We start from the raw sequence: 27,312 nt of genomic DNA, 5'->3' as shown, positions 1-27,312 counted from the left end.
CGGTGTAGAGTCTTATAATGTTTACAATATGTCTTTTATGTGAGTTTTGCTGCACCGGTTCATCCTTGTGTTTGTTTTAAATAGCCTTGCTAGCCTAAACCTTGTATCGAGAGGGATTACTTCTCATGCATCCAAAATCCTTGAGCCAACCACTATGCCATTTGTGTCCACCATACCTACCTACTACATGGTATTTCTCCGCCATTCCAAAGTAAATTGCTTGAGTGCTACCTTTAAAATTCCATCATTCACCTTTGCAATATATAGCTCATGGGACAAATAGCTTAAAAACTATTGTCGTATTGAATATGTACTTATGCACTTTATTTCTTATTAAGTTGCTTGTTGTGCGATAACCATGTTCACTGGGGACGCCATCAACTACTCTTTGTTGAATTTCATGTGAGTTGCTATGCATGTTCGTCTTGTCTGAAGTAAGAGCGATCTACCACCTTATGGTTAAGCATGCATATTGTTAGAGAAGAACATTGGGCCGCTAACTAAAGCCATGATCCATGGTGGAAGTTTCAGTTTTGGACATATATCCTCAATCTCATATGAGAAAATTATTAATTGTTGCCACATGCTTATGCATAAAAGAGGAGTCCATTATCTGTTGTCTATGTTGTCCCGGTATGGATGTCTAAGTTGAGAATAATCAATAGCGAGAAATCCAATGCGAGCTTTCTCCTTAGACCTTTGTACAAAGTGCATAGAGGTACCCCTTTGTGACACTTGGTTAAAACATGTGCATTGCGATGATCCGGTAGTCCAAGCTAATTAGGACAAGGTGCGGGCACTATTAGTATACTATGCATGAGGCTTGCAACTTGTAAGATATAATTTACATGATACATATGCTTTATTACTACCGTTGACAAAATTGTTTCATGTTTTCAAAATCAAAGCTCTAGCACAAATATAGCAATCGATGCTTTTCCTCTATGGAGGACCATTCTTTTACTTTCATTGTTGAGTCAGTTCACATATTTCTCTCCACCTCAAGAAGCAAACACTTGTGTGAACTGTGCATTGATTCCTACATACTTGCATATTGCACTTATTATATTACTCTATGTTGACAATATCCATGAGATATACATGTTACAAGTTGAAAGCAATCGCTGAAACTTAATCTTCCTTTGTGTTGCTTCAATGCTTTTACTTTGAATTATTGCTTTATGAGTTAACTCTTATGCAAGACTTATTGATGCTTGTCTTGAAGTACTATTCATGAAAAGTCTTTGCTTTATGATTCACCTGTTTACTCATGTCATATACATTGTTTTGATCGCTGCATTCACTACATATGCTTTACAAATAGTATGATCAAGGTTATGATGGCATGTCACTCCAGAAATTATCTTTGTTATCGTTTTACCTGCTCGGGACGAGCAGAACTAAGCTTGGGGATGCTGATACGTCTCCGACGTATCGATAATTTCTTGTGTTCCATGCCACATTATTGATGTTATCTACATGTTTTATGCACACTTTATGTCATATTCGTGCATTTTCTGGAACTAACCTATTAACAAGATGTCGAAGTGCCAGTTGCTATTTTCTGCTGTTTTTGGTTTCAGAAATCCTAGTAACGAAATATTCTCGGAATTGGACGAAATCAACGCCCAGGGTCCTATTTTGCCACGAAGCTTCCAGAAGACCGAAGAGGAGACGAAGTGGGGCCACGAGGCAGCCAAACCCTAGGGCGGCGCGGCCCCTGCCCTGGCCGCGTGGCCCTATGGTGTGGGCCCCTCGTGCCGCCTCCTGACCTGCCCTTCCGCCTACTTAAAGCCTCCGTCGCGAAACCCCCAGTACCGAGAGCCACGATACGGAAAACCCATCGAGACGCCGCCGCCGCCAATCCCATCTCGGGGGATTCAGGAGATCGCCTCCGGCACCCTGCCGGAGAGGGGAATCATCTCCCGGAGGACTCTACGCTGCCATGGTCGCCTCCGGAGTGATGTGTGAGTAGTCTACCCCTGGACTATGGGTCCATAGCAGTAGCTAGATGGTTGTCTTCTCCCCATTGTGCTTAATTGTCGGATCTTGTGAGCTACCTAACATGATCAAGATCATCTATCTGTAATTCTATATGTTGCGTTTGTTGGGATCCGATGAATAGAGAATACTTGTTATGTTGATTATCAAAGTTATGTCTATGTGTTGTTTATGATCTTGCATGCTCTCCGTTACTAGTAGATGCTCTGGCCAAGTAGATGCTTGTAACTCCAAGAGGGAGTATTTATGCTCGATAGTGGGTTCATGTCTCCGTGAATCTGGGGAAGTGACAGAAATCTCTAAGATTATGGATGTGCTGTTGCCACTAGGGATAAAACATTGGTGCTATGTTCAAGGATGTAGTTACTGATTACATTACGCGCAATACTTAATGCAATTGTCTGTTGTTAGCAACTTAATACTGGAGGGGGTTCGGATGATAACCTGAAGGTGGACTTTTTAGGCATAGATGCATGCTGGATAGCGGTCTATGTACTTTGTCGTAATGCCCAATTAAATCTCACTATACTCATCATAATATGTATGTGCATGGTCATGCCCTCTTTATTTGTCAATTGCCCAACTGTAATTTGTTCACCCAACATGCTGTTTATCTTATGGGAGAGACACCTCTAGTGAACTGTGGACCCCGGTCCAATTCTCTATACTGAAATACAATCTACTGCAATACTGTTCTACTGTTCTCTGCAAACAATCATCATCCACACTATATATCTAATCCTTTGTTACAGCAAGCCGGTGAGATTGACAACCTCGCTGTTTCGTTGGGGCAAAGTACTTTGGTTGTGTTGTGCAGGTTCCACGTTGGCGCCGGAATCTCTGGTGTTGCGCCGCACTACATCCCGCCGCCATCAACCTTCAACGTGCTTCTTGGCTCCTACTGGTTCGATAAACCTTGGTTTCATACTGAGGGAAAACTTGCCGCTGTACGCATCACACCTTCCTCTTGGGGTTCCCAACGGACGCGTGCTGAACGCGTATCAAACCCCCAGTACCGAGAGCCACGATACGGAAAACCTTCCAGAGACGCAGCCGCCGCCAATCCCATCTCGGGGGATTCAGGAGATCGCCTTCGGCACCCTGCCGGAGAGGGGAATCATCTCCCGGAGGACTCTTCATCGCCATGATCGCCTCCGGATTGATGTGTGAGTAGTTCACCCCTGGACCATGGGTCCATAGCAGTAGCTAGATGGTCGTCTTCTCCTAATTGTGCTATCATGCTCGATCTTGTGAGCTGCCTATCATGATCAAGATCGTTTCTTTGTAATCCTACATGTTGTGTTTGTTGGGATCCGATGAATATTGAATACTATGTCAAGTTGATTATCAATCTATCATATATGTTGTTTATGTTCTTGCATGCTCTCCGTTGCTAGTAGAGGCTCTGGCCAAGTTGATACTTGTGACTCCAAGAGGGAGTATTTATGCTCGATAGTGGGTTCATGCCTCCATTAAATCTGGGACAGTGACAAAAAGTTCTAAGGTTGTGGATGTGCTGTTGCCACTAGGGATAAAACATTGATGCTATGTCCGAGGATGTAGTTATTGATTACATTACGCACCATACTTAATGCAATTGTCTGTTGCTTGCAACTTAAAACCGGAAGGGGTTCGGATGATAACCTGAAAGTGGACTTTTTAGGCATAGATGCATGCTGGATGGCGGTCTATGTACTTTGTCGTAATGCCCTGATTAAATCTCATAGTACTCATCATGATATTTGTATGTGCATTGTTATGCCTTCTTTATTTGTCAATTGCCCAACTGTAATTTGTTCACCCAACATGCTATTTATCTTATGGGAGAGACACCGCTAGTGAACTGTGGACCCCGGTCTATTCTTTACATCTGAAATACAATCTACTGCAATACTTGTTCTTTACTGTTCTTCGCAAACAATCATCTTCCACACAATACGGTTAATCCTTTGTTCACAGCAAGCCGGTGAGATTGACAACCTCACTGTTACGTTGGGGCAAAGTACTTTGGTTGTGTTGTGCAGGTTCCACGTTGGCGCCGGAATCCCTGGTGTTGCGCCGCATTACATTCCGCCACCATCAACCTTCAACGTGCTTCTTGGCTCCTCCTGGTTCGATAAACCTTGGTTTCTTTCTGAGGGAAAACTTGCTACTGTCTGCATCACACCTTCCTCTTGGGGTTCCCAACGGACGTGTGTCAACTGCACGCATCAAGGAACTCTACCACCAAGATCCACTAAGGAGTACCACGAATTGGTGAAATTTCTCTCGGTAGAACGATAGATCGGGACCTCCTCCACCACTCCTCAAAGTATGGGCAAGATTGGTTGGGTAGGGAGAGAGATCCTCTAAGTTTGAGCTCAGCAACAATGGAGGAGAGGGAGAGAGAAGAGCTGAAAACGAGCTGGGGAAGAAGGGGCCTTTATATAGGTCCCTCCAAAATCCAACCGTTATGTGCTGTTTTTGCCTAAGCGGTACTACCGCTTCCTGGAAGCGGTACTACCGCTCTGAGTTCGAATCCCCACAGAACTTGTCCACGTGGACACATTGCGGTACTACCGCTCGCGGTACCGCTTGAGGTACCGCAATAGGGTCCAGACCTTACTGGATCCAAAGCGTACCGAAGCGGTACCAGAGCGGTACTGCCGTAACATGTTACGGTACTTAAGCGGTACCGTGGGTGGTACTACCGCTCAAGGTACCGTAAAGGTACCGTAACTTGTTCTGTGGGACAATCTCGTGTGCAGTCCTCAGAGCGGTAGGTCAGAGAGGTACCAGTAGGGTAGCGGTACTACCGCTCCTGGTACCGGTAGTACCGCTATGGCTAAAACAGCTTTTTCCTCTTTTCCTACCATGTTACCTCACGACACATACACACAAAACCAGAAAACCTAAGATCTACGCTTCAGTCTTCCGATCATAGTGTGTTCAGCGAGGGCACCGTACACCTACAAATCCATCAAAGATAATCTTTGTGCACGGTTAGAATTGTTCGAGTGTTGTTATCAAACACACAAAACAAGGGTCATAGATCTTGCTCTTACATTCATGATATTACTCAATTATCTTAGGAACTGAATATTGTTCTCACACCACCTTTTCCAGAAGAGGTGACGTTTGAAGCAATCGCTCAAATGGATTATATAAAGCCCCCGAACCCAGATGGGTTCCCTGCTAAATTTTATAAAAAATAGGAGTCATTAAATTTGATTTGATGGCACTCTTTGCAAAACGGAAACCTACCTCTGTACAGGTTGAACTTTGGAGTTACTTTTCTCTTGCCTAAGAAACAAGATGCGAGTAGAATAGATAAATATAGACCCATTTTCCTACTTAATATTAGTTTCAATTTTTTTACTAAAGTTGGAACTAATCATGCACCAGGGGTTGCACATAAAGTTGTGCGTCCTACTCAATCAACTTTTATACCAGGGAGAAATATCCTAGAGGGGGTAGTTATTCTCCATGAGTCCATCCATAAAATTCATAGGAAAAAAAATGTATGGTGTCCGTTTCAAAACCGATTTTCACAAGACGTATGATAAAGTTAAATGGTCTTTCTTTAAGCAATGCTAACATTGGAAACCATTTCCAAACTTCATAAAGGGGCTTCGGCAGGGAGATCCTCTCTCTCTCTCTCTCTCTCTCTCTCTCGCTCTCGCTCTCTCGCTCTCTCGCTCTCCCTCTACCTCTCGCTCCCCCTCCCCCTCCCCCTCCCTCTCCCTCCCTCCCTCCCTCTCCCTCTCCCGCTCCCTCTCCCTCTCCCTCTCCCCTCCCCTCCCTCTCTCCCTCTCCCTCTCTCTCTCCCTCTCCCCTCTCTCTCTCTCTCTCTCGTGTTTAATATCGCTGCCGACATGTTTGCTATCCTTATTGCAAGGGCAAAGACGGATGGTCAAATAGGCCGTTTAGTACCACATTTAGTGGATGGCGAATTTTCTGTTCTGCAATATGAGGCGATACTATTTTGATTTAAAAAATACATAAACATGAAGTTGATTTTGTGTTTCTTCAAACAACTATCTGGGTTCAAATAAATTTCCATAAGTTCGAGATCTTTTGTTTTGGTTAGGCTAAGGAAGTGGAGAGTGACTAAAAACATATTTGGATGTCAAGTAGGCACATTACCCTTTAAATACTTAGGAATACTTATACATTATCGGAAATTAGTAAATATGAAATGGATGCCAATTGAAGATTGCTTTGAACGCAAGATTGCATCTTGGCTCGGAAAAATTCTCTCGTGCTGAGAACATCTTGTGCTAATAAATTCCGTCTTAACTAGCCTGCAAATGTTCCTATTTTATTTCTTTGAGATACCCATACGAGTACGAAAAAGACTTGATTTCTATAGGTCACGCTTTGCTAAGTGATGAACTAAAAAATAAATACACACTAACAACATAGAACATCATTTGTGGTCCTAAGGGAAAATGGGTTCTAGGAGTTCAAGTACTTGAGTTGAAAGAATAATATTTAATTTGCAAATGGTTATTTAAGCTACTCTCTGAAGAAGGGGTGTGGCAAGAGTTATTGCATAATAAGTACCTAAACGGAGGAACCCTCTCGCAAGTGTAAGTTAAAACAAATGACTCTCCCTTTCGGAAGGGCATTATGGGGGTCAAGAGGACTTCTTTTAATGTGGTTCTTTTCTTGTGGGAGATGCCACTCGGCATCCCAATATCCGTCAATTTATAATATCATTAGCCACAAAAATGTTTCAGTGGCTGATGTCTTACAAAGAAGACCGTTGAATATAGGATTCACACAGGTCTTGTCAAATGATAAATGGGAGACTCAGATTAGGTCAGTTTGGAGACTTAGGGAGTTCATCTCACGGATCAACCAGATAGTTTAAATGGTGTATTTTTAGTTAAATCTATGCACACTGATTATATGAATGTGCATACAGTTTTTTTAGAAAAAAATACGTGTGAAAACTTAAGGTTCCACTGAAGATAATTATATTCATGTGGTTCCTCCATAAAAAGGTTCTGCTAACTAAGGATAATCTTGCTAAAAAGAAGATGAAATGAGGGTACGAAATGTGTTTTCTTATAAGATAGTAAACCATTTCTTTGTTTCATGCCCTTTTGCTCGCCTTGTGTATAGAGTGTAGTTCACTTCACACGCAACATGCCCCCACCACCTAATGCAACAATATATTTGGCAATTGGCTAAATGAGATTGATAAAAAAAAATGTCAAATTCAAGTAGGAGTCCATGCTTTAGTATGGACAATTTGAAATTGTCAAAATGATGTTATATTTAAACAGAGTGGTAAAACCAAATCCCTTATAAGTTATTCACAAGGCGGCTTCTTCAATCCACATATGGTCCTACCTTCTAGTTGGGGAGCAACAAGGACTTACGGATGCTAGATGCAATCGTTTGATGGCATCTTACGGGCTATCTTCAGCCAAGATGGTTGGTAGCATTCTAGACGTATACATGGTGCATACAGGCTACTTATGCCCTCCCTCCCTCCCTCCCTCTCCCTCTCCCTCTCCCTCTCCCTCTCCCTCTCCCTCTCCCTCTCCCCTCTCTCCCTCTCCCTCTCTCTCTCCCTCTCCCCTCTCTCTCTCTCTCGTGTTTAATATCGCTGCCGACATGTTTGCTATCCTTATTGCAAGGGCAAAGACGGATGGTCAAATAGGCCGTTTAGTACCACATTTAGTGGATGGCGAATTTTCTGTTCTGCAATATGAGGCGATACTATTTTGATTTAAAAAATACATAAACATGAAGTTGATTTTGTGTTTCTTCAAACAACTATCTGGGTTCAAATAAATTTCCATATGTTCGAGATCTTTTGTTTTGGTTAGGCTAAGGAAGTGGAGAGTGACTAAAAACATATTTGGATGTCAAGTAGGCACATTACCCTTTAAATACTTAGGAATACTTATACATTATCGGAAATTAGTAAATATGAAATGGATGCCAATTGAAGATTGCTTTGAACGCAAGATTGCATCTTGGCTCGGAAAAATTCTCTCGTGCTGAGAACATCTTGTGCTAATAAATTCCATCTTAACTAGCCTGCAAATGTTCCTATTTTATTTCTTTGAGATACCCATACGAGTACGAAAAAGACTTGATTTCTATAGGTCACGCTTTTTCTGGCTAAGTGATGAACTAAAAAATAAATACACACTAACAACGTAGAACATCATTTGTGGTCCTAAGGGAAAATGGGTTCTAGGAGTTCAGGTACTTGAGTTGAAACAATAATATTTAATTTGCAAATGGTTATTTAAGCTACTCTCTGAAGAAGGGGTGTGGCAAGAGTTATTGCATAATAAGTACCTAAACGGAGGAACCCTCTCGCAAGTGTAAGTTAAAACAAATGACTCTCCCTTTCGGAAGGGCATTATGGGGGTCAAGAGGACTTCTTTTAATGTGGTTCTTTTCTTGTGGGAGATGCCACTCGGCATCCCAATATCCGTCAATTTATAATATCATTAGCCACAAAAATGTTTCAGTGGCTGATGTCTTACAAAGAAGACCGTTGAATATAGGATTCACACAGGTCTTGTCAAATGATAAATGGGAGACTCAGATTAGGTCAGTTTGGAGACTTAGGGAGTTCATCTCACGGATGAACCAGATAGTTTAAATGGTGTATTTTTAGTTAAATCTATGCACACTGATTATATGAATGTGCATACAGTTTTTTTAGAAAAAAATACGTGTGAAAACTTAAGGTTCCACTGAAGATAATTATATTCATGTGGTTCCTCCATAAAAAGGTTCTGCTAACTAAGGATAATCTTGCTAAAAAGAAGATGAAATGAGGGTACGAAATGTGTTTTCTTATGAGATAGTAAACCATTTCTTTGTTTCATGCCCTTTTGCTCGCCTTGTGTATAGAGTGTAGTTCACTTCACACGCAACATGCCCCCACCACCTAATGCAACAATATATTTGGCAATTGGCTAAATGGGATTGATAAAAAAAATGTCAAATTCAAGTAGGAGTCCATGCTTTAGTATGGACAATTTGAAATTGTCAAAATGATGTTATATTTAAACAGAGTGGTAAAACCAAATCCCTTATAAGTTATTCACAAGGCGGCTTCTTCAATCCACATATGGTCCTACCTTCTAGTTGGGGAGCAACAAGGACTTACGGATGCTAGATGCAATCATTTGATGGCATCTTACGGGCTATCTTCAGCCAAGATGGTTGGTAGCATTCTAGACGTATACATGGTGCATACAGGCTACTTATGCCCTCCCTCCCTCCCTCCCTCTCCCTCTCCCTCTCCCTCTCCCGCTCCCTCTCCCTCTCCCTCTCCCTCTCCCGCTCCCGCTCCCTCTCCCTCTCCCTCTCCCTCTCCCATCCCCTCTCTCCCTCTCCCTCTCTCTCTCCCTCTCTCCTCTCTCTCTCTCTCTCGTGTTTAATATCGCTGCCGACATGTTTGCTATCCTTATTGCAAGGGCAAAGACGGATGGTCAAATAGGCCGTTTAGTACCACATTTAGTGGATGGCGAATTTTCTGTTCTGCAATATGAGGCGATACTATTTTGATTTAAAAAATACATAAACATGAAGTTGATTTTGTGTTTCTTCAAACAACTATCTGGGTTCAAATAAATTTCCATAAGTTCGAGATCTTTTGTTTTGGTTAGGCTAAGGAAGTGGAGAGTGACTAAAAACATATTTGGATGTCAAGTAGGCACATTACCCTTTAAATACTTAGGAATACTTATACATTATCGGAAATTAGTAAATATGAAATGGATGCCAATTGAAGATTGCTTTGAACGCAAGATTGCATCTTGGCTCGGAAAAATTCTCTCGTGCTGAGAACATCTTGTGCTAATAAATTCCGTCTTAACTAGCCTGCAAATGTTCCTATTTTATTTCTTTGAGATACCCATACGAGTACGAAAAAGACTTGATTTCTATAGGTCACGCTTTTTCTGGCTAAGTGATGAACTAAAAAATAAATACACACTAACAACGTAGAACATCATTTGTGGTCCTAAGGGAAAATGGGTTCTAGGAGTTCAGGTACTTGAGTTGAAACAATAATATTTAATTTGCAAATGGTTATTTAAGCTACTCTCTGAAGAAGGGGTGTGGCAAGAGTTATTGCATAATAAGTACCTAAACGGAGGAACCCTCTCGCAAGTGTAAGTTAAAACAAATGACTCTCCCTTTCGGAAGGGCATTATGGGGGTCAAGAGGACTTCTTTTAATGTGGTTCTTTTCTTGTGGGAGATGCCACTCGGCATCCCAATATCCGTCAATTTATAATATCATTAGCCACAAAAATGTTTCAGTGGCTGATGTCTTACAAAGAAGACTGTTGAATATAGGATTCACACAGGTCTTGTCAAATGATAAATGGGAGACTCAGATTAGGTCAGTTTGGAGACTTAGGGAGTTCATCTCACGAATCAACCAGATAGTTTAAATGGTGTATTTTTAGTTAAATCTATGCACACTGATTATATGAATGTGCATACAGTTTCTTTATAAAAAAATACATGTGAAAACTTAAGGTTCCACTGAAGATAATTATATTCATGTGGTTCCTCCATAAAAAGGTTCTCCTAACTAAGGATAATCTTGCTAAAAAGAAGATGAAATGAGGGTACGAAATGTGTTTTCTTATGAGATAGTAAACCATTTCTTTGTTTCATGCCCTTTTGCTCGCCTTGTGTATAGAGTGTAGTTCACTTCACACGCAACATGCCCCCACCACCTAATGCAACAATATATTTGGCAATTGGCTAAATGGGATTGATAAAAAAAATGTCAAATTCAAGTAGGAGTCCATGCCTTAGTATGGACAATTTGAAATTGTCAAAATGATGTTATATTTAAACAGAGTGGTAAAACCAAATCTCTTATAAGTTATTCACAAGGTGGCTTCTTCAATCCACATATGGTCCTACCTTCTAGTTGGGGAGCAACAAGGACTTACGGATGCTAGATGCAATCGTTTGATGGCATCTTACGGGCTATCTTCAGCCAAGATGGTTGGTAGCATTCTAGACGTATACATGGTGCATACATGCTACTTATGCCCTCCCTCCCTCCCTCTCCTTCTCCCTCTCCCGCTCCCTCTCCCTCTCCCTCTCCCCTCCCCCTCCCTCTCTCCCTCTCCCTCTCTCTCTCCCTCTCCTCTCTCCCTCTCTCTCGTGTTTAATATCGCTGCCGACATGTTTGCTATCCTTATTGCAAGGGCAAAGACGGATGGTCAAATAGGCCGTTTAGTACCACATTTAGTGGATGGCGAATTTTCTGTTCTGCAATATGAGGCGATACTATTTTGATTTAAAAAATACATAAACATGAAGTTGATTTTGTGTTTCTTCAAACAACTATCTGGGTTCAAATAAATTTCCATAAGTTCGAGATCTTTTGTTTTGGTTAGGCTAAGGAACTGGAGAGTGACTAAAAAACATATTTGGATGTCAAGTAGGCACATTACCCTTTAAATACTTAGGAATACTTATACATTATCGGAAATTAGTAAATATGAAATGGATGCCAATTGAAGATTGCTTTGAACGCAAGATTGCATCTTGGCTCGGAAAAATTCTCTCGTGCTGAGAACATCTTGTGCTAATAAATTCCGTCTTAACTAGCCTGCAAATGTTCCTATTTTATTTCTTTGAGATACCCATACGAGTACGAAAAAGACTTGATTTCTATAGGTCACGCTTTTTCTGGCTAAGTGATGAACTAAAAAATAAATACACACTAACAACGTAGAACATCATTTGTGGTCCTAAGGGAAAATGGGTTCTAGGAGTTCAGGTACTTGAGTTGAAACAATAATATTTAATTTGCAAATGGTTATTTAAGCTACTCTCTGAAGAAGGGGTGTGGCAAGAGTTATTGCATAATAAGTACCTAAACGGAGGAACCCTCTCGCAAGTGTAAGTTAAAACAAATGACTCTCCCTTTCGGAAGGGCATTATGGGGGTCAAGAGGACTTCTTTTAATGTGGTTCTTTTCTTGTGGGAGATGCCACTCGGCATCCCAATATCCGTCAATTTATAATATCATTAGCCACAAAAATGTTTCAGTGGCTGATGTCTTACAAAGAAGACCGTTGAATATAGGATTCACACAGGTCTTGTCAAATGATAAATGGGAGACTCAGATTAGGTCAGTTTGGAGACTTAGGGAGTTCATCTCACGGATGAACCAGATAGTTTAAATGGTGTATTTTTAGTTAAATCTATGCACACTGATTATATGAATGTGCATACAGTTTTTTTAGAAAAAAATACGTGTGAAAACTTAAGGTTCCACTGAAGATAATTATATTCATGTGGTTCCTCCATAAAAAGGTTCTGCTAACTAAGGATAATCTTGCTAAAAAGAAGATGAAATGAGGGTACGAAATGTGTTTTCTTATGAGATAGTAAACCATTTCTTTGTTTCATGCCCTTTTGCTCGCCTTGTGTATAGAGTGTAGTTCACTTCACACGCAACATGCCCCCACCACCTAATGCAACAATATATTTGGCAATTGGCTAAATGGGATTGATAAAAAAAAATGTCAAATTCAAGTAGGAGTCCATGCTTTAGTATGGACAATTTGAAATTGTCAAAATGATGTTATATTTAAACAGAGTGGTAAAACCAAATCCCTTATAAGTTATTCACAAGGTGGCTTCTTCAATCCACATATGGTCCTACCTTCTAGTTGGGGAGCAACAAGGACTTACGGATGCTAGATGCAATCGTTTGATGGCATCTTACGGGCTATCTTCAGCCAAGATGGTTGGTAGCATTCTAGACGTATACATGGTGCATACAGGCTACTTATGTTTTTTTTTTGTTTAGATGGCTCATTTTTGCTGCCACTTTGTATGATGCGTAAGATGTAAACAATATATTCTGAACCTGGCAATACATAGAATGGCGGTGTGCAGCGCAATGCTCGCATATCATAAGAAATTCTACGGATTCCATTTTCATGTGAAAAAATCATCTGATGAAAGAGCTATCTATGTGTGAAAAACTTTTTTCATTTTTTTCTAAATTCAGATATGAAATTTCTATTAAATATCATCAACATATAAGGAATGAACCGAACATTCATGTTTTTATGATGTCATTAACAAATCTAGATCTCCACTACTATTAAAAGAGCCAGAGCGGCAGATCCAGTCAATCTTGGCCATCTAATCACGAAAATCAGCGGCTCAGATTACTGCTAAAACAGTGTTAGACGCTGCAATGGCCGCATTAGCGAACTGTCAACGGAAAGGAAAAACAAAACCGCTATGCACGACCCCCACTCCCCCAGCCCCAAGCGACGCCGCACGTTGTCAGGCCAGCTCCGTGCACGCTGCCCCCAAGTACGCAGCCACACACGCTGCAGGCCGCCTCCCCTGCAGGCCGCCCCCAAGCACGCCGCCGACCAAATCCGAGATCACCGCACGTACGCTGCCGGCGCCCTGCCCTGTCGACCTCGCCCTGGCCGACGCGATTTGGGCTTCGCACTGCACGCCTACCGCATCCGAGGTCACCGCATGTACGCCGCCGGCGCCCTGCCCTGGTTAACGCGATTTGGGCTTCACACTGCACGCCGCCGAACCAGGCGTTGTCCGTGGGTTGTTTTTGAGTCGCAAGGTTCGACTTCACAATCTGTTCTTCATTTGTTCTTTCGATAATACTGTACTATGATTTCACTCACAATTTTCGGTTCTGAATCTAACATGTATTCCTTCTCTTATATCTAACTATGCAGGGAAAGGCTTTGGGAAATGATGAATCTGAACTAAATTCTTTCTGCCATATTGGATGTCTGTGCTACTATTTAGTAGATTCTAACTTGGGCCTGACATAGCATCAATTACCAGTATCCCAATTTATGTTTGCATTAAAATTGTTATACCTGAGATTATGCAAAATGTTTAGGAGACTGAATATGTACAAGACATCTCATCTCTAATAACAAATGTCCAGAGAAAATGGTTTTAATTCTAGAATGGAGAATCTTTTATCAAGAAAAATCTCTACATGTTAATTTGCTTGCTTATGCTTATGGCATGGGTTTGTTATCAAACATTGGTTGATTGGATTGTTGTCAGCAGCCTCAGGAACGATGGTGCATGTGGTGTCGGCAATTGAATCTGCCTGATCGTACATGCTATGCACTATCGTTTGCTGATTGGACATGAGCTATAGATGGAGTGAGGAGAAACAAATAAATTCAGTTACAAGAGTTTGTAGTATGTATATAAACCGCTGTATTAGATGGTTGTAAGTATTCACGATGGTAGATCAAAAAAATTATTCAAGGATTTATCAAATGTTTATACCAGTTCTTGATAAATTGTTTAATCAGGGCTTTATCAATTGTTTAATAAGTAGGAGTATGACTATCAGCGCTTCATCAGTTGCTTGCTTAAGTGCTTGGTCGTTGTTTGGGTATCAGCTTCCTTTCAGTTCGATTATTTGTAAATCATTGTTATGCATATAGTTTTTGCTATCATTTATTGTATTGAACTGCTATCTTGTGGCCTTCTCTGTATAGAATGCAACTAGGTCCAATCACCTTATGTTGGCAGGAAGCGAGTATCGGAAAGCTGATAAACATGATCTGAAGTTTGTCGAACAACACAAGGTTAGTCCCTGCTGTGCTGATGTGTTTTCACACTATTATGTTTCTGGTGACAAAGGTTTTGTGGATGTCTTCCTGTGTGTAAAATGCATAGAGAAAGAAACTGCTTTTAAACAATATTGAGAAGTTGAGAAAACAGTTGCACGTGAAGCACAAACTTCATCTTCATATAAAGGCTAGGCAGCGAAATGCAAATGAGAAAGCTCAAACCAGGCAATTTTTTCAAAAACTGAGAAAAGAATGGATGAACTGACAACACGAGGTGCATGAGAAGATCGATGAAATGTATCATACAAAAATTTACGGCCAAGGTCTAATCATGCAAGAAAAAAATGCTGGTACTAAGTTGCAAGAAGCTTGGAAACTGGTGACAGATGTATGGTACTTCAAAATCTTTACTCTAGAGGTTCTGCTCTGAATATTCATGGTTTGTCTAATTGCAGGATATACACCGCTTGAGTGTTCTTAGAAGTAGCCAAGAACACATAGGTGTCAAGATGCTTGCTCAGAATAAGTTGTGACTTGCTTGAACTTTGCATGCAGGAGCCCAACAAAGGAACATATTGAAATCCGGGCTGGAGAAGCAGAGATTCAAATTATTCAAAATGCAAATGTAGATGCACATTATCGTACTGAATTGGCTGGTGGAACTAGCCACCCACCTGAACGGTATGTGAAGAAGTTATTACTTCTTTCAAAATGCGTAGGCTAAAGGTGTTCTGGGTAGTGTTGTGGATAGTGTTGGTGGTAGCACATGGTAACTGTATCACAAGACTACATACTGCTCGGATTTTTTTTTTACTTTGGTGTTTTTTACTTTGTCAAACTGCTTCTTATACTATGGTAGAAACACTGCTCCTTTTGTTCTGCAAGAATTAGGAGCCGCGAGGTGGCCTCCATTTTGGGGCTCCTGGCTAAACAAATTGCAGCAACTTATGGGCCCACTGTTTTTCTTCAAATCCCAGTTCCAGTAAGGATATTTTCAGACATTTTTTCAACCTCTAATAGAGTAATTTCTGAAGTTTCAAACACTCTCTAACACAAAATTTGATGATTCAGAAAATGGTGTGCTTCTCTCACTCATCATGGATCTTACACATTGAAGCCAAATCGAAAGAAAATATGCTTTATTTCAGGTATACTAACCTTGCTATGTCCTAACATGATTCCTTTTTTTTTTTACTTCAATGTAGATGCCTTGCTAATTTTCTCCGCCACAGCTAGCATGGTTGTTGATGAGCGTGTCGAGGATCTTTAGAGGGTAAGGTAATTTGATTTTGCAACTCACTGTACTTGTTTACACATTTATCATCTGCAACTTTTTGCGTTGAACTATAATATGGTACTGTGGCCTTATGGGTCCATATTTACTACACTGTTTTATTTTTTGTTGAGGTGGCCCTTTCTGTCCATGCTTAGATATGTAGAGGGCTGCAAAAATAAGAATGTAGAACTTTGTTATTTCTGGACGCCTACCAAAATAGTTAGGTATGAGATTCCCCCTCAACTGAAAAGATGTTCACTTTGCTACAAACTTTTTTTGGTGAAGCATAAAATGTTTGGCTTGCTGTGTAGCGATGAACCTATCTCAGCATGAAGGTGCATGGATGAGGCTGCAGTTAGTTTTGGAGAAGATATTACCAGGATAAATTGTTGGAGGCACAGGCTTGGACAATGGATGGGTCTGGGTCTTCCATGTTACTATTTGTGACATTTGTTTTATGAAGGCAAGCTTGAGATTTGAGACAGTTGTGCCCAATATCTACTCACATTGTCACGAGTTTGTTTCCTTAACGCTTGAGGCAGTTTAGAGCCAAATAATATTTTCCAAATTACATTGTTGCGAATGTTGAAAAAAGAAAAGCTTTAAGCATAGTGTTGTTCGCTCGACCGAAACAAAAGTTGTTTATATTAGCTATATGTTCCTGTTGAACCCTCATGATTTTTGCTACATTTTTCATCTTATAAACATAGAAAGCATGCTAGATTGCATGTCATTTCCTGCAACATATGTACATAAATGATTAGCATTTCAATTTGCATTAGTTGAAACGTGCGTGCACGTGCAATCTTACTAGTACGAGAAAACACACAAAAATGTCCATGTCTTCTTTCCCGATAGAAATACCCAATTATTCAATATATTGATGATACCTTGCTAATCATGCCTGCAGAACCTACTTAGCTTGCATGTTTTGCAAAATTCTCTTACAAATTTGTATGGGCTGGAAATGTCATAAATTAGCGTGTATAATGTCTTGCAAAATGGGATCTTGTATGTAAACCTAAGGAGCAAGGTGGTCTGGGTGTGCTTAACCTCATATTAGAACACCACACCCTTCTGATTAAGAATCTGCACAAATTCTATATATATTATTAGGGCATCTCCAACGGGGCGACGCATTTCGGACGCTCAAAAGTAGTCGCGAGCATCCGTTTGCGTCGCCTCGCGGACATATTTTGTCCGCGCGATCCGTTTGCGTCTGGGTGTGCTCCCCCCGGGGCGATCCAATTTTAGATTTGCAACATATTTGAAAGCAAATAAAGTAGTACATTTGAAAGTATAGAAACTATACAAAGTAGTTCTAGAACCCCAGACTACTTGTTGCCTGACGGTCCGGCCCTGTCGTTGCGTCGCTCCCTCGCCTGCTTCTCCGCCGCCTCCCGTGCGGCCGCTAGGGCTCGGTGCGCCGCCGCGTCCTCTTGCAAGCACTACTGCAGCCTCGGGTTGGCGGCATCGTCCTTGAGCGTTTCGAAGGACTCGACTATAGCTCTCTGCTCCGCCGCCCTCTCCTCCGGGGTAGGCGCATCAGGGTCATCGGAAGACCATGATATATCGGAGTCGGAGTCCTCTGCGGCTGCGGTTGCGGCGGCCGCCACCCTGCGCTGTTCCAACTCGGCGTCGACCGTCGCATGGGCCGTCCGCGCCTCCTCTGCTTCCTTCTCCGCTTCAGCCAGGGCCTCGGCGTCCCTGACCGGGTCGAGGAGGTCGGTGCTGTCGTCGGAGTCGAACTCCTCGTCGGAGCTCGAGGCCGGGGGAGGTGGAGTGGGAGGTGGAGGCACGGCACACGTGACATCGCCATTATTTCGTGCGCAGAAGTAGGCGACGACCGCGCGCCACGCGAGACATCGCCATTTACGCGGCCGCAGACTGCCGAAGCGACGCCTCGGGCAAGTACTGGCAGAGAAGACGCATCGACGTTGGGTCACTGCCAGGCGGGCCAGACGAAACATCCGCCAGACGCGAGGGGACACTTTGCGCGTCCGCGTAGCGTCCGCAGAGACGCATCCAAGACGCATATTTGGACCAGGTTTCCGTCGCGGCGAACGGTCCGGTCACTTTGTGTCGCCCGCTGGAGATGGTACCAGCATTTTTGGCTTAGATGCAAACGATCGTTCAATGTCTGTTTGCGTCGCGCGGCTGAAGATGCCCTTACGACGACAATGGGTTTCTCATGCATGCACACCTATAGGCTCCTCCTGTTGTGCTCAAAAGTCCATGTGCTTGGCCGGCACCAAAACAGGGGATTCTGCAGCTCTACTGCCTGCGCTCACTTGGGCAGGCACTGTAACGCTCGCGCGATCCCAACAGCAAGAAGACAAGAAGTAGCTGATGATTACCCCGTCCGCAAGAGCGAGCACGCACGCACACGCAGCTTCACTGTTCCGCGGAATGCTACCGATGTCTCTGCGGTTTGACTCTGCGGATTCGCCGATTCGATCGGGAGCAAGTAGCGATGGAGACTACTGGCACGGATGCCGAATTTAAAACCCAGCCATGAGATGGATCGATTCACTGTCTCGTTTCATCGCCCTGAGTGGAGGAGATGGAACCGTCGATGTGACCCGGCCTTGTTTCTTCTACATATCCCCTTCCGGCCGGCCGGCCGGAGGCTCCATGACACATGACATGCATGTACTCGATCAGCTGCTGCTGTGCCCAGCCCATCATTTAAGATCACAACCTGCCCTTGGCTGCGTCTACGTGTGGAACTTCTTCCCCTCCTCGGTAAAGAGTGCTTCTTGCAGATCTCCCCGTTCACACCTACTCAGAGATGAGCAATAAGAGGTTCAATAGTATTAGCCGACTGCTGGTGCTATGTTATCACCAATATACGTGAGCTATTATATACAATATACTATAATAATATACCACTTTTTTTGCAGGCATAATAATATACCACTTTATTTTTTTGTGAATTTTCACCGGGGGGGGACGAATCCCCACCTGAATATATTTCAAAGTTGCCTATGAGGCATTTTCAGCCTCTACAAGATAGGTTCAAATGAACAGAGTACACGGGGGTTACAAGAGAGGAGAAGAAAAAGAAAAACACACACCCCAACACTAACACAAGAGCGGGGAGAAGAACAAGGCCACCCCGCAAACCTTTGGGGGGACGGTTGATCGATGAGAAGACTCATCGCGACCCAAGCTCAGCGATCACAATGAGGAGCCTGCCAGACACGGCGGAGGGACCCAAACGGCGACACTGCATCATCGACGTAATCGAAGGGCAACGCGCATCCGAGACCACACTACGCACCGACACCACTGTGTCGAGGGTGTGGCCGAAAGGTCGCGTGCGGCCGAGACGACGCCACAATGCCTGTGTGCCACAGGAAGGAGCCGAGGGGCATGGAGCACCCACACCGCAAGCAGGGGTCGCCGCCGTAGCCGAAGACATAGCACCACCGAGGGCAACCCCAACCCCACCGGGTTCGATATACCCGAAGGGTAGACTAGCCGAGGGCACGCACATAGACCACCTGCGCTGAACATGCCACAGAGCTCCGACAAGAACCCGACACCGGAGCCTAGCAACCGGCAAGAAGAAGCTGCCACCACCACTGCCACGGCTCACCTCACATCGAGGAAGAGACCGCACCCATGGCCGCCATCTGCAACACCATGGGGCACATCAGTACAGACGAAAGCAGCGTCCGCTGCCACTGATGGCAAGACAGAGGGGCTCAACGCCCAGCCACGACGGCCCCCCGGGTGGGGAACGCGTCACCACCATGGCCGCCATCTGCAAAGCCACGGCACCCGCCAGCCCCAGCGGCAGAACCGCTGCAGGATGATGGCTGAGAAAAGAGGCAGACGACCCTCGCAGCCACACCACCACCGACCAGCGGTGGCACGCACCACGCACGCAGGCACATCGCTGCCCAGCGCCACGCTGGCCAGCGAGAGTGACCCGCACACGCCCGCTGCCGCCGAGACGGCCGCGCACCGAGGCCAAGGGGGCGCCGACCTGCCACCGGGGCAGGAGACGAAAGCCACCCCACCAGATGCGGGGCGAAACAGGTCGAGGCAGCCCCGGCCGCCGCCGGCCACGAGGCAGCGGCAGCCCGACGAAGCCCACCACGCGGTCGGCCAGACCCCGCAGCGCCGCCACGAGAGCCCGCCACCGCGCCGCCGTGCCCTCGCCAGCACGACGCCGCCGCTCGACGCCACCTGCCCGCGCCGTCACCGCCGAGCGGGGAGAGAGCCCCGCCGCCGCCGTCGCTGGCCAGGCTTCGCCCGCCAGCACGCCCTGGCGGCGGCGAGGGGAGGGGAGGGAGGAGGGGAACGCGCGGGCCGGCGGCTAGGGTTTGCCCCCGGTCGCTCGCGGGAGCGACGCGGGGGAAGAAGATCAGTCCAAGATAACAAGCTATATAAAGTGCTTAGAAGGCTAGAGTTGACTTTTTCATTAGAGTCCACTAATCTTCTCTCCACTAACCAGACAACAACATATTATTATAATCCTAATATGTAGCGGATTAGAACTTATTGTATTTGCTCTAACGATGTACTAGACATTTGCCTCGAACTTGAAGGTTGCACGTTGATGAAACTGGTATGATTACAACTTACTAGACTATTCTAGCCTAATGCCTCATGTGGTGTATACTTATTTTCCAGGACCGCAAGTTAAGTGTTGCTCTCTCCGTTCCATATTAATTTGATGATTTAGGACAAAGTTATCATATGAAATCAACGGTAACTAATATGAAAGGAGGGAGTATATGTTGCTAACATGGGTAATCACTTTGGGCCGGTGACATATGAGATGCATTTGGGTCCTGCCATCGGACATGGTGTTTTTGCTCATAGGTCTAGATGCACCCATTAGGAAAATTATATTTTAAATCCACTTCAAAATGTAAAAAAAAGATGAAAAAGAATCCAGGGTGTACATCCGGACATTCTATGTTCGCACACAAACTTTCGCGAAGAAGTGACATTTTTGTGGAGTGTGTAAAAAATACAATTTTTTTTGTGTTTTTGTGGAGCGTGTAAAAAATACAATTTTTTGTTCTTTAAAATAGGTTTTCATGAAACATTTTTTTGTCTTTTTACATAGAACACACAAAATGTCTTTTCAACGCCAAATTTTATGTGCGAATATAGAATGTCTAGATATATTTGCGATGAAACTAGACAGTGAATCGATCCATCTCATGGCTGGGTTTTTATGCAAATGGGTGCATCTGCACCTATGAGCCATAGTGAATATCCTGGTCCTCTAAAATTCTCATAATCAGAATTAAATTTGTTGTTGCATTGCCTAAAACCTGTTTAATTGAATATGCCACGGGTAATTTGGATGGAAGGAAGTGGTTCTCTTCCTCAGCAGGTTATAGGACTATAGGTGTAGACTAGCACAATGCCCGCGCGTTGCTGCGGAAGAGCAAGATTCTACGTGCTTTTGGTCCTTGATCATCGATAATTTGGTTGCAACGGCTGATATTATGCTCGTGGGTTGCAACAAGAGATACATGTTGATTGAATTTTGTTACAACATTGACTGGAAATTATGCAACATGTTCTTCCTCCTCGTCACAGCATTCACCAATGTAAATTGGCATCTTTTTTTTGGGATAAACGTCATGCTCATTGCCACGACCCAAATTATGTCCCAAAATCAATCAGATTCGCAAAGTTTACTCTATATGTCAACTTGTGGAGGTATTTTCTTGATTTCTCCTTACTACCAAATCGATATAATAGAACAGTCCATACACAAAATAAATAAATAATATTTTATTTAATGGATAAAAAGTGCACAAAATAAAATTAGCACCGTTAGTAGTATTGGTATTTTAGAAAATTCGTAACTTATTATTAGATTTTGAATGCATACATAAGTTGACGATGCCTGGCCGGATACAATTGTGTGCAGTAGTCTCCACAAGAGCAGACCCATCCTCCAAGTGGTGGAAACGATTCAGATCTTTGAGTACTATATATCCACGTATTAAAGACCATAGAGACATGATTGGCCACCATGAGACTCATCCAGCTCAAGAATCCTATGAAATGTACGTTTTGCAAGATCATCAGCTCAACGACTTCCACAAACAGAAAGCAGTAGTGTCGCTCCATAAGATGATGGTGGACTTTATCATCAATAGGATAATGCCCGCGAGTTGCTGCGAAACAGTAAAATATGTTAACTTTAAAATATAATTAAAAAATATTGCATCAATATGGTAGAATAAACTAATTGTGATAATTATGCATAAAGCGGGATTGTGGGCGTACTTGTGATGATCGTTGGCTGTAATTAAATGGGAGCCTTGCATAGTATAATTAAATGTTATATCTCATCCTTTTTCCAAAAATGTTATGATCTGGCAAATTGTAGGCTCGCGTCAATTATAATACCATGCCTAAAACTGCACATCCAACCCAACGAATGAAAATAGGAAAAGTACATTTAGTGCCATTCATCATCTATCTCTCTCGACCCTCAAAAATAAAAATATCTAACTCTCTTCCTTATCCCCTAAGAGCAATTCCAATAGTATAGCCAGCTGCTGACTATAACAAGATGTCATATCATTTGTAGTCATCATATAGCTAATATGTATAATAGTTGGCTATAAGAATGTAGTACTTTACTAATATATGGCCCACCTTCCACTCTCACAAAGTGCATAGGAGCACGTGCAAGAGCTGGCTATTGCATAGTAGCCCACCTCCCTTCTCTCTCCTCTTATCTCTCCTCCAACTCATCCAAAATATATTATTTAATGTCTTATAGTCAGATGACTGGGCTCTATTGTACTTGCTCTAGGAAGAAATATTACTCTCCCTGCCGCATGCGAATCAGCTGTGAAAGCACAACCATGATTAAAAAACGAAGACAACCAAGGATAAGCGACAAATCGATATGGACCAGTCAAAATCCCCAAATCAGTTTCCCATAACATCGGTCGACCAACCAAGCAAGGCAGGCTGCGTCTATGCACTCATCCGCCACAGCAACGTTCACCACCGGCGTCCATGGTGATCGACCATAGCGTGAAAGCAGTCTCTTTTCTCCTCCCCGAATTCTCCGTGGCGCGTGGATTTGTGCAAGGGAGCTCGGCCAGCGCGCCATGTGCCCGTCTACCGGTAGCCCGACGATCACCGCCGTTCCGACGGAGCTCGGCCGTGCGCTCTGTGGTGGCAACCGGCGCGCGCACGCTGTTGCTGCTGCTGAGACGGGAGTCCGCCGATTTCCGCCGCCGCGCAGAGGGAGCTCGTCCGCGCGCCCGCTGTGCTGGGTCGTGTGTGTACCACGACCTGAGAAGGGAAGCCCGCTGAGCGAGGTCGGCCTCGCGCGTGCACCACACGCTGTTTCTGCTGCTGGGTCGTCTGACTGTACGCAGGGGGCGGTGGCCGCAGCGTCGATGGCCATGGTGTCTGCGTCGTGGTGGCCGAATCAAACGATGTCCGCGGCCTCTTACTACCAGGACAGGGGCTGCGCCGGGAGTCCTCACCGTGGATGGCAAGGCCGCGCCGGGAGCCTCGCCGTGGAGGGCGCGCTGCCTACGTATCGGCCATGGGCTCGGGGCAGGGGCTGCGCTGGGCGTAATTGCCGTGTAGGACCGGGCTGAGTACTGTCCGACGCTCGCGAACATGCCGTTGAAACCATCGGCCAGGGGACTGGCCAGTCGGCACGGCAACGCCGGGGATTTTGGGGAGGAGGAGGCGGTCGTGCTGGGCCGCGAGGATATTTGGTGGTGCAACCGCGCCTGTCGGCTCTACAACGGAACGATCGGGCTCTGCCCTTGGCCTATCTGTAACCACCTATTCCTCTACCCGCCGAGAACACCATCGAGCTCAACAAATCCCAGTTCCGCCGCTGCCGCTGATTCTTTCGACGGCGGCCCTCGGCTCCAACGTATCTGTTGATTTTCTTGCCTTCTCGCGCCGTGGAGACGAAACAAACTCGCATCTATATTAATTCTCTGGGAACACGAGCCTGCCTGTACTTATATCCCGTGACGCTGACTCTGTTGTAGTAGGGCACGGCCAACTCTGTGTAGGACGCGGTTCACGGCAACCTGCGTGCGAAATTACAACTTTAGGAGCAACGGACGAAGCAAACGGAAGAGGGACGACGGACGAGCGGACCAAACCAAGGAAACGCTTCTCCCTTTATTATTAGGTATAGATATAGATGATTGCTGAGGAGCACGGCGCACGCACCGGCCAGCTTTAACTCTGGTGCAGAACGATCTAGGTAGCCACTGTAGCGACCAGCCGGCCGGCGCCAGGCAGCTGCGGCGTCACACCTAGTACTGTGCTACTCCTACTTCCCGTCTTGCCGCGCCATGTTTAGCTTAGCTTCCCCTAGAGCTAGCTGCTCCAGACTAGTGCCCGTACACGTACGTACTCTAGACTCTACGTACGTGTACTTCTTTAGTAGTATATCCACCTGTTCTACTCATGCGTGCATGGCCGCGTGCTCGCCCTTCGTACGGCACTGCCTCGACTCGTAACACCTCACATCAGGGGCAGTCGATCGGCTTTTCTTTGTGCGCGCGCGGAATCTTAGGAGAAGCAACAGTACCGTACAACTACAGCATGCATGTACGTATATGGGTATGTGTACGCTCCATCTCCACGTGGCAGACAAATGCACGGCACATCAAGCGTTTGCAGAATACAAGTACTTGGGAGGGTACCATAAAACCACAATTGAAGGGATCTCTTTCGCACAAAACCAAAAGAGAAAAAGTCCATATCAAACCTTGAATTCGTAGAGGAAAGACAAATCAGACTCTGAACTCGTGATCCCCGCAATTCGCACACTGAACTCTCTAATCCCGGTTCAAATCAAACCCTGATTCGTTTTTGGATGGAAAACACAGAGTTGGCCGGAATTTCTGTCAGTGGTGGGACAGCGTAGCTTTGCTAATATACCGCACCACGGGTTTAACATTACGCACGAGAGAGAGAGAGAGAGAGAGAGAGAGAGAGAGAGAGAGAGAGAGAGAGAGAGAGAGAGAGAGAGAGAGAAGAGAGAAGAGAGAGAGAGAGAGAGAGAGAGTAGAAATTAGGATTCTTCCCAGCGGCAGTGATTTCGCATCAGGGCGGCGAACCACGGCCGTGGCGGAGCGAAGAATGTATTGGCCTTCTGGAGCTTCTTCCGCTCCAGGCTTCTGAGCAGTTGCCGGAAGGAGGGGGAAAAAGGCAAGGTCGTTGGTGCCCTATCGGTACAATCCGTTGGCGTACGAGCCGACAAAGCTCTGCAGTTGCAATCCGCCGAGGAAGGCTCTAAGGTGGATTTCTTCGAGTGGATTGAACCTAGGTAGGAGGTACTACGCGTGCATAGATGCCATGGTGAGTTAAGCTCAATTTTCAGTCAATTTTCACTTATTTCTCCTCGCCCGTAGTCTGATTCATTTGTGTTGTTACAATGGAGCAGAACGGATCTGGCCGTGGTTATGTTGAATGGCATGGTGGTCCATTACCTAAGTTTTTTAGTGAATTACTTGGCGATTTCGCGATGAGGTATGGAGGCTGCGTGGTGATGCTACTGTTGGACCTCGGTGTGCAGAAGAACTTGGAAGAGATGCAGTGCTTCAGGCCATGGAAGAGCAGCTGAGGAACAAGACTGCAGAGGTAGCTGCTGTCAAAGGGAAATTTAAGAATTTGATGTTGATTTTTCTTGTATTCGTGTTAGGTTTAGTAGCTAGGAAGGTGTTTTCCCAGTGAATCAAGTTTGTCTCAATGTAATGAAGTTCCCATGGCAAGTTTATGTGAATCAATTGTCTATACTGGCAAGTTTACGTGAATCAAGTTGTACTGGCATGTTTATGTTTATGTGAATCAAGTTGTACTGGCATGTTTATGTGAAATGAAATGGGCACTTGCACGGCAGATATTGGTTGCATGTTAATTAGAACCATAATAAGGTTCGATTGGCAACTTCATTTAGAGTGCAACATTTAAACATTGTTTGCAACATTACAGACCAACACATAATTTTGTTTGCAACATTACAGATCATCAAAGGGCTTGCACATAGTCTGCAAAATCATAAAAAGCAATGACACATTGTTTGTCATATTTAACAACTACACCTCAGTAGTTTCCACTGAAAGTAAAATAGGAATATGAAGGAGTGGAAGAAGCAGGTCTGCCTCTCTTTGTTTTTCTTCCTGTCTTTGTCCTAGCAGTTACAACTTGAGGAGATGGACCAGCATCTTTGATCCTAAGAGGCTTAAACTTATTTGCAGATTTGTTCAGAGATGGACCAGCTTGACCAGATGTATCAGCTTTAGTAGATGTACCAGATTGAGTATATGCTCCAGCTGCAGTGGCAGATGAAGGAGGTTGTCGTACCTGCAAAGTAGAATTTAAATGTAGGGAAATCATCAATGTCACTACAATTGAACTATGTCATAATAAGTCACTATAATTGATCCATACCTTAATTGGCTTCTTTTTCTTACTAGTCTTGACTAGATGAGGATTCTTTTCTTGCCTCTCTCAGTATTCCTTATAGCAACTGGAGTTGTTATGGCCAGGATTTCCACAAGGTGAGCACACAATAATAGTACCATGCTTACTCATCTTTTTGCCTACCGGCTTCTCATGTTCTTCTCTCTTCCTTGCATTTTTCTTTGGCCTGCCTGACATTCTCACATAAACAGGTGCTTGTGGCCTAGGTTTGTCAAAAATAGGCCACATTTCCTCACCTTCCACAGGTTGCAAGCAATGGTCATATATTTTGTTGAATGTATCTATTGAGTAGCAGGGAGCAATAAAATCGTCAACTAGCTTATCACACTTGTAAATTGATGGATGTGAAATACGCCATATTTTCTGGTGTTTAAACCCTTAGCTAAGTCAATAAATTGACTAAGTTTACCTCTCAACTTGCCACTAATGTCTAATCAATGCAAAGATATGCAATCTCTTCTATTTTTGGATGTTGTGCAGGAAATCATGTTATAATGACAAATGGACCTGCAATTACTGAAAAAATCACGTCAAGAGCATGGCAAAGTTGACTACTCTCGGAAAGGCGGTTCTAGGAACTTTAACGGGCATCGGTACGGGCAAGCCTCGCCCGTACCGTCCGCCCGTACCATGCGCCGCTACGTTCCCGAGGTCAAACCCTATAAAGTCCGTGAAGGGACCGATGCTAAAAAGAGAGCCATTCGTCGCCAAACAGAGCCGCCATCCACCAGATACATCTGCACCACACCGAAGGAGATCCATCACCATAGTTCATCCATCCCATCTACCATCTCCTCCATAGCCACAGCCATCACAATTGCAATAGAGATCTCCTTGAGAATTGGCGACCATTGTAAGAAGAGAGAAGTCCAATTTACCCCCCCCCCCTAAACTTGTCTCCAAGTTCAGCTTACAACCCTCAACTTTACTTTGGTTCAACTTTCAACCCTGAATTCTAAAAACAGTTCAGAATCACCCCTTGCATTGT

The sequence above is a fragment of the Lolium perenne genome, chromosome 2 (genome assembly GCF_019359855.2).
Source record: "Lolium perenne isolate Kyuss_39 chromosome 2, Kyuss_2.0, whole genome shotgun sequence".
NCBI classification, from domain to species: domain Eukaryota; kingdom Viridiplantae; phylum Streptophyta; class Magnoliopsida; order Poales; family Poaceae; genus Lolium; species Lolium perenne.
Note: the sequence above shows the minus strand (reverse complement) of the source record.